The sequence below is a fragment of the Canis lupus genome, chromosome 24 (assembly GCF_011100685.1).
Source record: "Canis lupus familiaris isolate Mischka breed German Shepherd chromosome 24, alternate assembly UU_Cfam_GSD_1.0, whole genome shotgun sequence".
Taxonomy (NCBI): Eukaryota; Metazoa; Chordata; class Mammalia; order Carnivora; family Canidae; genus Canis; species Canis lupus.
Genome location: NC_049245.1, coordinates 22,166,136 through 22,178,497, shown reverse-complemented (window position 1 = coordinate 22,178,497; position 12,362 = coordinate 22,166,136). Strand labels below are relative to the sequence as shown.

Genomic DNA, 12,362 nt, shown 5'->3' with positions numbered 1-12,362 from the left:
ATGCATAGATTAAAACAATTCAAGCTGTACAGGTAAGTATACAATAAACAAGTAATATTCTTCCTACGCCTTGGGGATTAATGCATTTGCAAGCATTAATGTATCTGTATTGTTCTCCCACCATTTTTTCTTCCCCCCCTTTTTAAAAATAAAGTGGAAGTATACTATGTAACATTCTCCATCTTACTTTATAGATCATTGAGGCAAACTCTGTACCACCTCCTCCTTTAAACAGCTGCCCAGATGTCATGGTGTAGTTGCTTTATAACATATTTGATGGGGCACCTGACTGGCTGAGTCAGCAGAGCATGCAACTCTTGATCTCAGGGTCAAGAGTTCCAGCCCCACAGTGGTGTAGGGTTTACTTAAAATAAAATAAATTTATAATGTATTTGATTATTTTGCTACTAAGGGATTTTTTCATGGTTTCTGGTCTTCTGGTACTATAAACAATGCTACAGTGAATATCCTGAACATAGACCTTTAACTACAAGGAGGAGTAGTTAGCAGGATCCATTCCCAGAGGTGTAAAGCTATACATGTTCCTTTTTGATAGAGGATGCCATCTTGCTCCCTTTCCCCACTGTCTCACTAATCCCCCCAATACCAGTGCACCCTGTTGTCTATACCCACTTAACATATAGAACTTACACTCATAACCACCACGAGGCTATGAAGCTGGAAAAGCCTTCCTGCCAAGGACTTCTCGTTGCATGTACTAAGCCAGGAAAGAAACAAAGATGTTTCTCTGCTAAAAATGTACACTCTGTTGATGTAAGACACTTAAAATCAACCAAATATAACACTTGGTGCTTGACTGGGGCCCTTTTTGGAACTTGATTCATATGAACCAACTATTACAAAATGTATGAAACAACCAACGGCATTTGAACACTGGATATTAGATGACGTTAAAGAATTATTATTACTTTTTTTAGGTGTGAAGATGGTGTTTTGTTTTTTTTTTTAAAGATTTATTTATTCATTTATTTATGATAGACATAGAAAGAGAGAGAGGCAGAGACACAGGAGGAGGGAGAAGCAGGCTCCACGCCGGGAGCCCAACGTGGGACTCCATCCCAGGGCTCCAGGATCACACCCTGGGCCAAAGGCAGGCGCTAAACCGCTGAGCCACCCAGGGATCCCAGATGGTGGTTTTTTTTTAAAGAAAGTTCCTACTTTTAGGCATACATATAAAAGTGCTTTCAGATAAAGTTCTGTGCTGTCTGGGATCACAATAAACCAGAGTGGGGCGGGTTGGATGGGAGGTTATTGGTAGAACAGAAGTGCCATGTGCTGATAACTGCTAGAGGTGGGTAATGGGTTCATGGTTCATTATACTATTCTATTTTTATGTATGCTTAAAATTTCTCAAAATGAAAAAAAAAAAAATGCCTTCTGACCAACAGCTTTTTTTTTCTTTTCTTTTTTCTACTTTTTCTTTTCTCTACTTTTTTTCTTTTTCTTTTCTTTTTTCTACTTTTCTTTTTTCTTACTTTTAAAAAACCCACACTCAAAAAAAAAATAAAATAAAATAAAATAAAAAAATAAAAAACCCACACTCATATAAAATGTACCTCTTAACCATTTTTAAGTGTACAGTTCAGTAGTGTCAATTACATCCACATTGTTGTGCAACAGATCTCTAGAACTTTTTCATCTTGCCAGACTGAAACTCTATACCTATCAAACAAAAACTCCCCATTTCCCCCTCTCCCCAGCCCCTGGAAACTACCACTCCACCTCCCTATTGTAGCATGGAACAAGATTGCCTTGTTTTTTAAGGCTAAATAATATCCTATTGTATGTATATGCCACATTTTTTAAATCTACTGACCTGTGTGTGCATGGACATCTGAACTACTACCACCTCCTGGCTATTCTGAATAATGCTGTAGTGAACATAGGTGTATTCTACTCAATGACTTTTCATTTTTTTAAAAATATTTATTTATTTATTTTTCATCTTAGAAAAGATTTATTTATTTATTTATTTATTTATTTATTTATTTATTTATTTATTTATTTATGAGAGAGAGCGTGCGCGCCGTGCGCACATGAACAAGGGGAGGAGCAGAAGGAAAAGGAGAAAACACATCTCAAGTAGACTCTGCGCTCGATCCCAGGACCCTAAGATCAAGACCTGAGACAAAATCAAGAGTCAGAGGCTTAAAAAAAAAAAAAAAAAAAAGGAGTCAGAGGCTTATTAACCTTTTGAGCCATCCAGGCTTCCCTTAATGACTTCTCATTTTAATCAGACTGCCTTTCAACTGGGTAGAGAGCCAGCACAAAATCTACATTTTAAAGAGGGAGGTGGTCTCGACTAAAGATTCAGGGACACCTAAGATTGAAAACCATTTTTTTTTTTTTAATTTAAATTCAATTTGCCAACATATAGTATGACACTGAGTGCTCATCCCATCAAGTGCCCTCCTTAGTGCCCTTCCAGTTACCCCATCCCAATTCTACCCTCCTGAGCTCTGGGGCTCTGCACAAGTTCCTCCACCTTTCTCAGTCTATTTGCTCATCTGTAAAACGAGAAGACCACCAATACCCTGCTGCTTGGGGTTGTGTGAGGATCAGAAGAGACAAGCATTACAGTGCCTGGCCCACAGGAGGTGCTTTAGAGGAGAAAAATTTAGAGGAGAAAAATCCTGAGATGGGGAGAGGGAAGTAACATGACATACCAAGTTAATAAGTGGCAAAATACGCAGAAACCAGGTCTACCTGGCTCCAAAGTTCATGGCCCTTTTTTCCACACAGCCCAAGATATCAGTCGTTGGGTTGCCTCTTCACATTTTTTTTTTTTTTTACCAACTCCATGCACCACCTGTATTATTATTTACTCAAGGTTTTTCTTTAAATCTTTCTTTTAATCCAAATTTATTTTTAAAAGAAACTTATCACTTCATGAATAAAAAATCAGTATCACTTGCTGTAAATAGAAGGTAACTATGAAAATAAATATAAGGACATACAACGTTACTAAATTCTAGCTATATACTGTGGCTTCTCTAAGGGCTGAGGTCTCATCACCCCTGGTTAGAAAGCCAGCTTAGCAAGTGTTAGACAGGAACCAAACAAACATTCTCCTTGACACAGTCAGAAGAACTAAATGAGTTTAAAAGGGAATAACGCTCAGGGTGCCGGGTGGCACAATCGGCTAAGGTTAAGTCCAACTCTTGGTTTCAGCTCAGGTCCTGATCTCAGGGTCCAGACACAGAGCCCTGCTTGAGCTCTGTGCTCCATGCTGAAGCGTGGTCAGCTTAGAGTTTCTCTCTCCCTTTCCCTCCACCCCTCCCCACTCCCCTGCACTCAGGCTCTCACTCAAATAATGAATAAATCTTGAAAAACAAAAAAAGAGGGGTCAGTGCCTGGGTGGGTCAGTTGGTTAAGGGTTAAGTGTCTGCCTTTGGTTCAGGTTATAATCTCAGGGTCCTGGGGTAGAGCCCCATATCAGGCTCTCTGTTGAGTGCAGAGCCTGCTTCTCCCTTTCTCTTCGCCTACTGCTCTGCCTACTTGTGCAAGCGCTCACTTTGTCAAATAAATACTTTTTTAAAAAAAATAAAAAATAAAAATAATTAAAATAAGGGGGGAAATAATGCTCACCATGCCATTCAATGTAATTAAGGATGTGGTATTTGAGTGCCACCTAAAGTCTTCTGTTCCACCTGGTTTAACTCTGCAGAATCTAACCCTATCTAGATACCCCAAATCAGAATCCCATTTTATCAAAATTTCTAGTGATTTGTGTGTGTGTTAATGTTCGAGGAGCTCTGCCAAATGTGCTACAACTATAGTAAACAGTTCCCAAAGTCTATGAAGCAGAATTTCCTATAAATCACAGGATTTATTTCAGTAATATGATGAGTAAAATACTTAAAGAAAAAAAAAATCCCTCTCCAAAAGTCCAGCAGTGGAGTTCCTGGATGGCTCAGTCAGTTAAGTGTTTGCCTTCAGCTCAGGTCATGATCCCTGGGGCCTGAGATCAAGCCCAGAGTTTTTCCCTGCTCAGCAGGGAGTCTGCTTCTCCTTTCTCTCTCCTTCTGCCTCTCCCCCTGCTCCTGCTCACTCTGTCTCTCAAATAAGTAAAATCTTAAGGAAAAAAAAAAAAAAGGTTCACCAGTACTGCCATCAAACGATGGCACATTGGTACCATTGTGGAATCACCATTCCACAATGGTAGCATGCTCTCACAGCTCATACAGTGCACAAACCTGACAATGTATGTACAGTACTTCTGGTTAATGTCACCAAACAACACCCTATTCAGGGAATGGAGGGTTTAAATATGCCCATGTTCTGAGTCTTCCACATTGGGAATTCTGTATCAAAAAGAAAAGTGGACTAAGGAAAAGCAGCAAAGAGGACTGAAAAAACTTATTAGAAGATCCTTATGGTATGTGAATTATACCTCAATAGAGCCAGTTTTTTTTTAATTTTTTATTTATTTATGATAGTCACACAGAAAGAGAGAGAGGCAGAGACATAGGCAGAGGGAGAAGCAGGCTCCATGCAGGGAGCCCGACGTGGGATTCGATCCTGGGTCTCCAGGATCGCGCCCTGGGCCAAAGGCAGGCGCTAAACCGCTGCACCACCCAGGGATCCCTAGAGCCAGTTTTTAAAAAATACTTTTAGAGGATCCTAGTAAGATTTTAAGAAAGAAAATATACAGTTCTACTTTAGAACTTTTTTAAGTTCTTACTTTCCCCGAAGTATTTATTTAGAATTGTTCTCTTATGAGGCTGAGAAAGAAGCAGAGATGTTCATTAGAGCACTATATGTGATTATAAAAAGCTGGAAACAAATGCCCAATCCAGGGAGAATTAACTTTGTAGTAAATGGTACATGGTAACATGAAAACATGGTTATGAAATGTTAAATGAACATTTCCAAATGCAAAATGAAAAGTCTGCTTTGGGTGGTATATTTATCTAAAAATATATCTGCAAGTAGGCAAGTTTACTGAAATTGAGAGAGGATACCATTTTCACAGGTAATCCCTCCCCACTAAATTGTAATAATGTCTGCTTTTGCAACTTGATTTAGACATTGCCTTGTTAAAAACATTATTGAACGAGGCTGCCTTTATAATTAAAGTTTTTTAACAAATCATCTATTTAATTTTTTTATAAGCTTCTTTTTTAAAAAAGATTTTATTTATTCATGATAGACATAGAGAGAGAGAGAGAGAGAGAGGCAGAGACACAGGTAGAGGGAGAAGCAGGCTCCATGCAGGGAGCCTGACACGGGACTTGATCCTGGGTCTCCAGGATCGCACCCTGGGCCAAAGGCAGGCGCTAAACCACTGAGCCACCCAGGGATCCCCACAAATCATCTATTTCAAAGAAATTGTCAGAAATGCAGATAAAGGTTTACGCAAAGATATTCATCAAGTTATTCTCTGTAGCATTATTTATAATATTTATTTATTTTTTTTTATTTATAATATTTAATATTGAAACTAGCCTAAATGACAATAGGGGAAATAGGTAACAACTATACATCCCAGAGAAAAAATAATTTAAGGATATATTTGCCTTTGGATAGTAAGATGTTATGGTGGTTAGTTCTGGGTAGTGGGACTTAAAGTGAATCTTTTAAAGCTTTTTTTTTTTAAGTTTTTATTTTTAAGTAATCTCCACACCCAACACAGGGCTCGAACTCACAACCCCAAGAGTCACACACTCCACTGACTGAGCCAATCAGGAACCCAAAGTGAATCTTATTTAATCTTTTTCAGGACTTTCCTCATTTTTCCTCAACAGAAATTCATTATTTTTATAATTGGGGAAAAAAATTCTATTAAAAAATGCTGGGGGGACGCCTGCGTGGCTCAGCGGTTGACTGCCTTTGGCTAAGGGTGTGATCCTGAAATCTCGGAATCAAGTTCCACATCGAGCTCCCTGCATGGAGCCTGCTTCTCTCTTTGCCTATGTCTCTGCCTCTCTCTTTCTGTGTCTCTCATGAATGAATGAATGAATGAATGAATGAATAAATAAATAAATAATAAAATCTTTAAAAATAAAAAATGCTGGGAAACAATTAACTAGTTAATTTAAAACGTTGGCAACTGAAGCAATAAGGAAAAACATGCTATATATTTCTTAGGCTAGAATCTGATTCGTTACTGCAGATCTTGCAAAACCAGTAACTAATTCCACCAAGAACTATCTTCTTGCGGTTGTCTTAAGTAACCCGAGCTGATATTTTATCTCACCTGAATGGAATCTTTGTGATTTACTAGCTAAGTTTTTTTGCTTAGGTTATTGAAATGTGTTATAAACTAATAATTACTGCAATCTACTATACCTCCAGAGACTGCTATGAGCTTTTAGTTTCTATTTGCTTTATTCCCACACAAAAGCCCCCAAAGCAAGCACTTCCTGGAACCACTGCTGAAGGTGATATGAAGGACCCCAGACTAGGTAAAAGCCCGCATCCTGTTTCAACTCCCAATAATCTTTTTTTTTTTTTTTTTAACTCCCAATAATCTACTGCAATTTCTAGTTCCCTTGAACTTGCTTCCATTTATACACCGTGTTCAAATATGACAAAATGCAAGTGCTGCAAATATCCTGCCAAAAACTTTAAAAATAAAACCACACCCACCACAATGATCATTGGTGCTCTCTAATGCAAACCGTGATTTAAATAAATCAGCATACTAAAGATAGATCTGCCTGTGTGTGAAGAGCTCAATGCCTGCAGTGTGACAAAGTGAGAAGACACAATGTGTCACCATGACTAATTGAGCCTTAAACATGAACATCCCGAGCTGCAGTGCAGATGTGTGACACTGATAAGATGAGCTGATTGCAATCAATGATCTCTGGCTGCCAAGAAATATGCTCTAAAAGCCCCACCCTGCAAGGTCTGGGTGATAGCCCAGTATGAAGTCACCAAGGAAGAAAATACCACTCAACTCCATGTTCAGTCTTCTAGGCAGGGCTGGAAGAGCTTAAGAAGGCTGTCCCAGGTCCTTATTTTGCATACACAGAAACTAAGGGCCAGAGAGGTTGAGTTATTTGCCCCAGGTCACACAGTGAATGGCAGAACTGCTACTAAAATTCTTGCCCCAACCCTCCAGATCCTACCCACTTTTCACACATCCTGTGATGGCATACCTTTTGACCAAGAAATCTTTCTAAGACTCTGGGGAGATCAGGTGATGTTGAAAGGAAAATAATGAGCCCATTGGGCAGACAGGAAAAACTGAAGCACCAAAAAGCTGAATCTTTGCAGTTAGTCAGCAGGTGGTGTGGGACTTGGGCTGCCTTCGTCTCACCCATACAGATGTTATCACCACCATCAAGAAACAGTGTAGGGGGGTTCCTGGGGGGCTCAGTAAGTTAAGCATCTGCCTTCAGCTCAAGTCATGGTCCTGGGGTCCTGAGATTGAGCCCCGCATTGGGCTTCCTGCTCAGCAGAGAGCCTGCTTCTCCCTCTCCCTCTGCCCCTGCTCGTGCTCTCTCTCCCTTGCTCATCCTGTCTCTTGAATAAATAAATAAAATTTAGAAAGAAAGAAACAAACAAACAATCAGGGTAGGGCCGAATGACTCGGTACAAGCTTGCAGGTCCTACCCGTGTCAGCGGTTTGGGCCTCGAGTGTCGGGCTGCTAAGTGTGAGAGGTGGCTTATCTTATAAACTGGATATCTATTTACTGACTTATTGGCCAAGTGACTGACATCCAGATTCAGTTAAAGTAGCTCAAAGGTTTTCCCCCTGATTTCTTCAAACATTCTTTGAAGACACTTTTTCATCAGCATCCAACATTAGTTACCCACGAACAGAAGAGAATGGCTCTCAAAGACAGCAGGGATGTACTACCCACCTGAAAGATGAATGAACAACTCAGTGGTAGAAGGATCAATGGACTTGGCCTCAGCAGATCTAGGAGTTATTTGACTTTTGTGTGCCTCTACTCTCCTCTTCTGAAAAGTCAGGTTCATAATAGTACCCATGTTCAGGGTTGCCTTGAGGACTAAATGAGATAACCTGTGTCAAGTACTTAAGATAGTGCTTGGCTCAATAACTGTTGGCTATTCCTATTACTTTTATTATCATTATCATTGGCAAGGCCTAGTTTTGCCATTTATTACCGAATGAGTGTACCTCAAGCTTTAACTTGCACAGGACACACCCGGGGGTCTTGGTAAAATGCAGCTTGGTGTATTAGATCTAGGCCTAGATTTCTTCTTTTTTTTTTTTTTTTAAGATTTTATTTATTTATTTATTTATTTATTTATTTATTTGAGAGAGAACACGAGGAGGGAAAGCAGCAGAAAGAAAGGAGAAGCGGGGGATCCCTGGGTGGCTCAGCGGTTTGGTGAGCATGGAGCCTGCTTCTCCCTCTGCCTGTGTCTCTGCCTCTCTCTCTCTTTCTCATGAATAAATAAATACAATCTTAAAAAAAAAAAAAAAAGAAAGGAGAAGCAGACTCTCACTGAGCAGGGAGCCCAACATGGGGCTTGATCTCAGGACCTGGCATCATGGCCTGAGCCAAAGGCAGACGCTTAACCAACTGAGCCACTCAGGTGCCCCTAGGCCCAGATTTCTAATAAGCTTTCAGGAGACATGGGTATTTCTGTCACACAAAACACACTCAGAGCAGCAAGAACCTACCGAACCCAGCACCTAGCAGGTGCCTAACACTATGGACAAAAACAAATGACCTCTTAGCATCTTAATGCCTCATCTGTAAACTGAGGATAGTACATATTCCACATGGGTTCCACTGACTGGCATTAGTCAATAAGAATGCATAGGAAAGAGCATTCTAAACAAGGCTATACAAGTGAAGGTGGTGGGATCATCAGTCTTATTATTCCTAGTATGGAACTTACAACATTGTAAAGACTAAATTTACAAAAGCCATTATTAGCATATATGAAAAAAAAAAAAAAAGGCTTGAATTCTCTTGCCCAGAAGAGATATTCCATTCAAGAATCCTCTAGGAATTCTGGCAGAACACAACAGCTTCTCAAGGGATCCCCAAATCCAAAGCTCTGAAACTTTAGAAATGTCATTTGATGGCTAAGGAAAGAACCACTCTGGCAGGGAAACTGTGGCCATGTGAGGCACTGACAGTGAGCTTCACCAGTGATTCCATTCTCTCTCTCAGAGCCGGCCAGCCTGCTTCCAGCCTTCATCAGCCAAGATCTCAAGTCAGGACAGCAACTCCAACAGCATGAGACAGATGGACACTGCCCTGGTAAAGCCCATGCCTGCCACTCCACAAACTGGCAAAGAGCCAGAGTGCAAGGAAAGCAGGGATTGCGGATGTCCAAGGTGGGGGCTTCAATGAGATGCATCGGGCTGTCTTCGGGCAGCATAAGCTGGGATCTCTTCCCCAAGGACTATAAGGTGTGATGTTTATACCTTCTGCCCCTCCAACAAGTTCAGAGTGAGCCACTGCTAATTCTTCCTCACTGGGCACCTTATCTAAAAATTCTTTCATCATTTAGGGGCAGATGGCACCACCAACATCTACCTAACTGCTCAGGCCAAAAACCCAGGAGTCATCCTTAATTCCTTCGGCTCTTTTCCCAACCACCATCCTGCTGGTTCTGACTCCAAAACACATCCTCAATCCACCCTCTGCTAGCCATCTCCACTGCTACCTCTCCAGCAGGGTACCATCACCTCTCTACTAGCCTCCTAACCTCCCTTCCAGCTGCCATGCTTATCCACCTTAAAATTCATTGGCCACACAGAGACCAAAGTGATTTAAAAATATATATATATATAGACTATTGTCACTCTCCTTCTTAAAGCCTTTAGTGGCTTCCCACACTTTTAGAATCAAATCACAATCCCTTACTCTAGCCTACAAGCCCTCACCCCTCCTCATTGGCCCACCTCTCCTTTCACCTCCAACTCATCTGCTCCAGTCACTCTGAGTCTTCTTTCAGTTCCCAGAACTTACCAAGCTTGTTCCCTTGGACCCTTTACCCTAGCTATTCCTTCTGCCACATTTCCAAATGGTTGGCCCCTTTCTGGCAACAAATCTCAGCAAAACTGTCACCACCTTAGGGGCGTCAGTGTGGTTCAGTCAGTTAAGCGTCCAACTCTTGATTTTGGCTCAGGTCATGATCTCAGAATCCTGGGATCAAGCCCCACATCAGGTTCAGTGCTCAGTGAAGAGTTTGCTTGGGATTCTTTCTCTCCCTCTCCTTCTGCCCCTCCCCCCTCATGCTCTCTCTCTTTCAAATAAATTAATTAATTAATTAATTAATTAAATATCTTTTTAAAAAAATCACCACTTTAGAGAGAGGCCTTCTCTGACCATCCGATTAAAGTAGCAGCACCTTAATCTCCATAAGAAGTTACTCTTTCTGACATCACAGTCCTTATTTCTGTCCAAATTACCTTGTTCATTTACGGATTTATATTTCTGTTGCTGCCATTGGAATGTAAACTGCATGAAAGCAAGGACCTCATCTAACCATCCTGTCTCCAGGCTAGAACAGGGCCTGACACATACCAGGCACTCAGCAAATATGGAATGAATAAAACTGAACCCAGAGCCAGAAGACCTAATTCCCAGGTGAAATGGGCCATTTACTAACAGCATGGCTTCTCTTACCTCAGGTCCCTTGCCTGCAAAATGAGGATCTTAAATCTGCACCTTATCTTCCTTGTAGAGCTACTAATAACACCAAATGAGTGAAGGCACACTTAAACACTTTTGTAAACCACTAGGTACCATGCAGACAGTACTGTATTATTACCAGCAGAAGAGAAGACTCTTTCTCAGGGACCCATACATCAGTTGTCAAAATGAAGTGTCTAACCCAGGAACCCAACAGCAGCCTAGGTCACAAAAAAGATTTGAACCAGCAGTTCGTTCTTTTTTTTTTTTTTTTTTTTTTTTTTTTTAATTTTATTTATTTATTTATTTATGATAGTCACAGAGAGAGAGAGAGAGAGAGAGGCAGAGACACAGGCAGAGGGAGAAGCAGGCTCCATGCACCCACCGGGAGCCTGATGTGGGACTCGATCCCGGGTCTCCAGGATCACGCCCTGGGCCAAAGGCAGGTGCCAAACCGCTGCGCCACCCAGGGATCCCCTGAACCAGCAGTTCTACTCTGCAGTAGGGGCAAACACAAGATGTGAATTCATTTAAAGAAGTCACATCATTTGCAAAGCTAGTAATATGCAAACTAAGTTTGGAGGTCCTTGAAGTATATGGCATGGGGACTGATTTCCACACCTTCTGTTGCAGTTGGCAACAGAGGGACTTAGTACATGTTTATTCAATTGAGAGTTGGGCTACCACACCTAACATCCTACCATGAGCTTTCATCTTTCTTTGCAACCCATTCTAGCATGGAGTTATAGGTTCCTGGAGCCACCCTGTAATAATACTAACGTTTATGTTATACTGTGACAGCTACTGCTTCAAGCTTGCAGTGACCTTCTGAGGTTGACAAACCTGCTGTTAGGAGCACATACTTTAATTTTTAATTTATTCACTCACCAACCATAAATAGAATATAAAGTATTGTATGGGTGCTATGTTAAGCCCAAATAATAATGGCTAACATTTATCAAAAATGCCAGGCACGCACTTTACATTTATTAGACTCAAATGAATCCTCACAACAGCCATACATACATGGTAGATACTATTATTATCCTCATTTTACAGATGAGGAAGCCAGCACAGAGATGAAGTCAACTGCTCAGTGGCAAGCAGGTTGGAGGTGGCAGAGCCAAGCCTGGAACCCAGACAGCCGGACTCCACGCTATTAAAACGCTAGCTTGCAATCGGAATTGCACAACAGCACTGAAAGGGCCTTCAGATGTCATCTAGTCCTCTTCTTCCATTTTAAAGAGGAGAGGACTGAGGGACAGAGAAATCCTCTTTTGAACATGCCAGCTCTTTTGTGAGGTCCACATTTTGAATGATATATATTTAAATGAAGCTTTATATAATATCTTACTTCCTGGGACACCTGGGCAGCTTAGTGGTTGAGCATCTACCTTCAGTTCAGGTCGTGATCCCTCCGTCCTAGGATGGAGCCCCACATTGGGCTCCCTGCAGGGAGCCTGCTTCTCCATCCGCCTATGTCTCCGCCTCTTTCTCTGTGTCTCTCATGAATAAACAAATAAAATCTTAAAAAAAGAAAATTAAAAGATCTTACTTCCTTGCCACTGGAAAAAAAGGCTCTAGCCATAGTGGTTAGAAAAAATGAAAGAATACACAGCGGCTTTGTAACAGCTACTGTTGAGACAGCGAGGTACAGGGGGAAATATAGGATTGACCTGTGAAATGCAGACACCACCACCACCTACCTGGCAAAGTCTAGGTGAAGATTAAGTGAGATAATGTACCCGAAAAGTGCTTCTTAATCAT

General features: G+C 41.1%; 1 protein-coding gene across 3 annotated transcripts in view; it reads right to left on the bottom strand.

Annotated features, from left to right (window-relative positions):
- KIF3B (kinesin family member 3B) overlaps nt 1–12,362 on the bottom strand; it is a 45,024-nt gene that overhangs the window by 31,539 nt on the left and 1,123 nt on the right. For 2 of the 3 annotated variants that reach the window (XM_038571953.1, XM_038571959.1), the window contains exon 1: nt 7,836–7,985. The exons of the other annotated variant lie outside the window; for it this stretch is intronic. The gene's annotated coding sequence lies outside the window, so the exon portion shown is untranslated. Of the gene's footprint in view, nt 1–7,835; nt 7,986–12,362 lie in introns of those variants that run through there. 3 annotated transcript variants of the gene reach the window in all.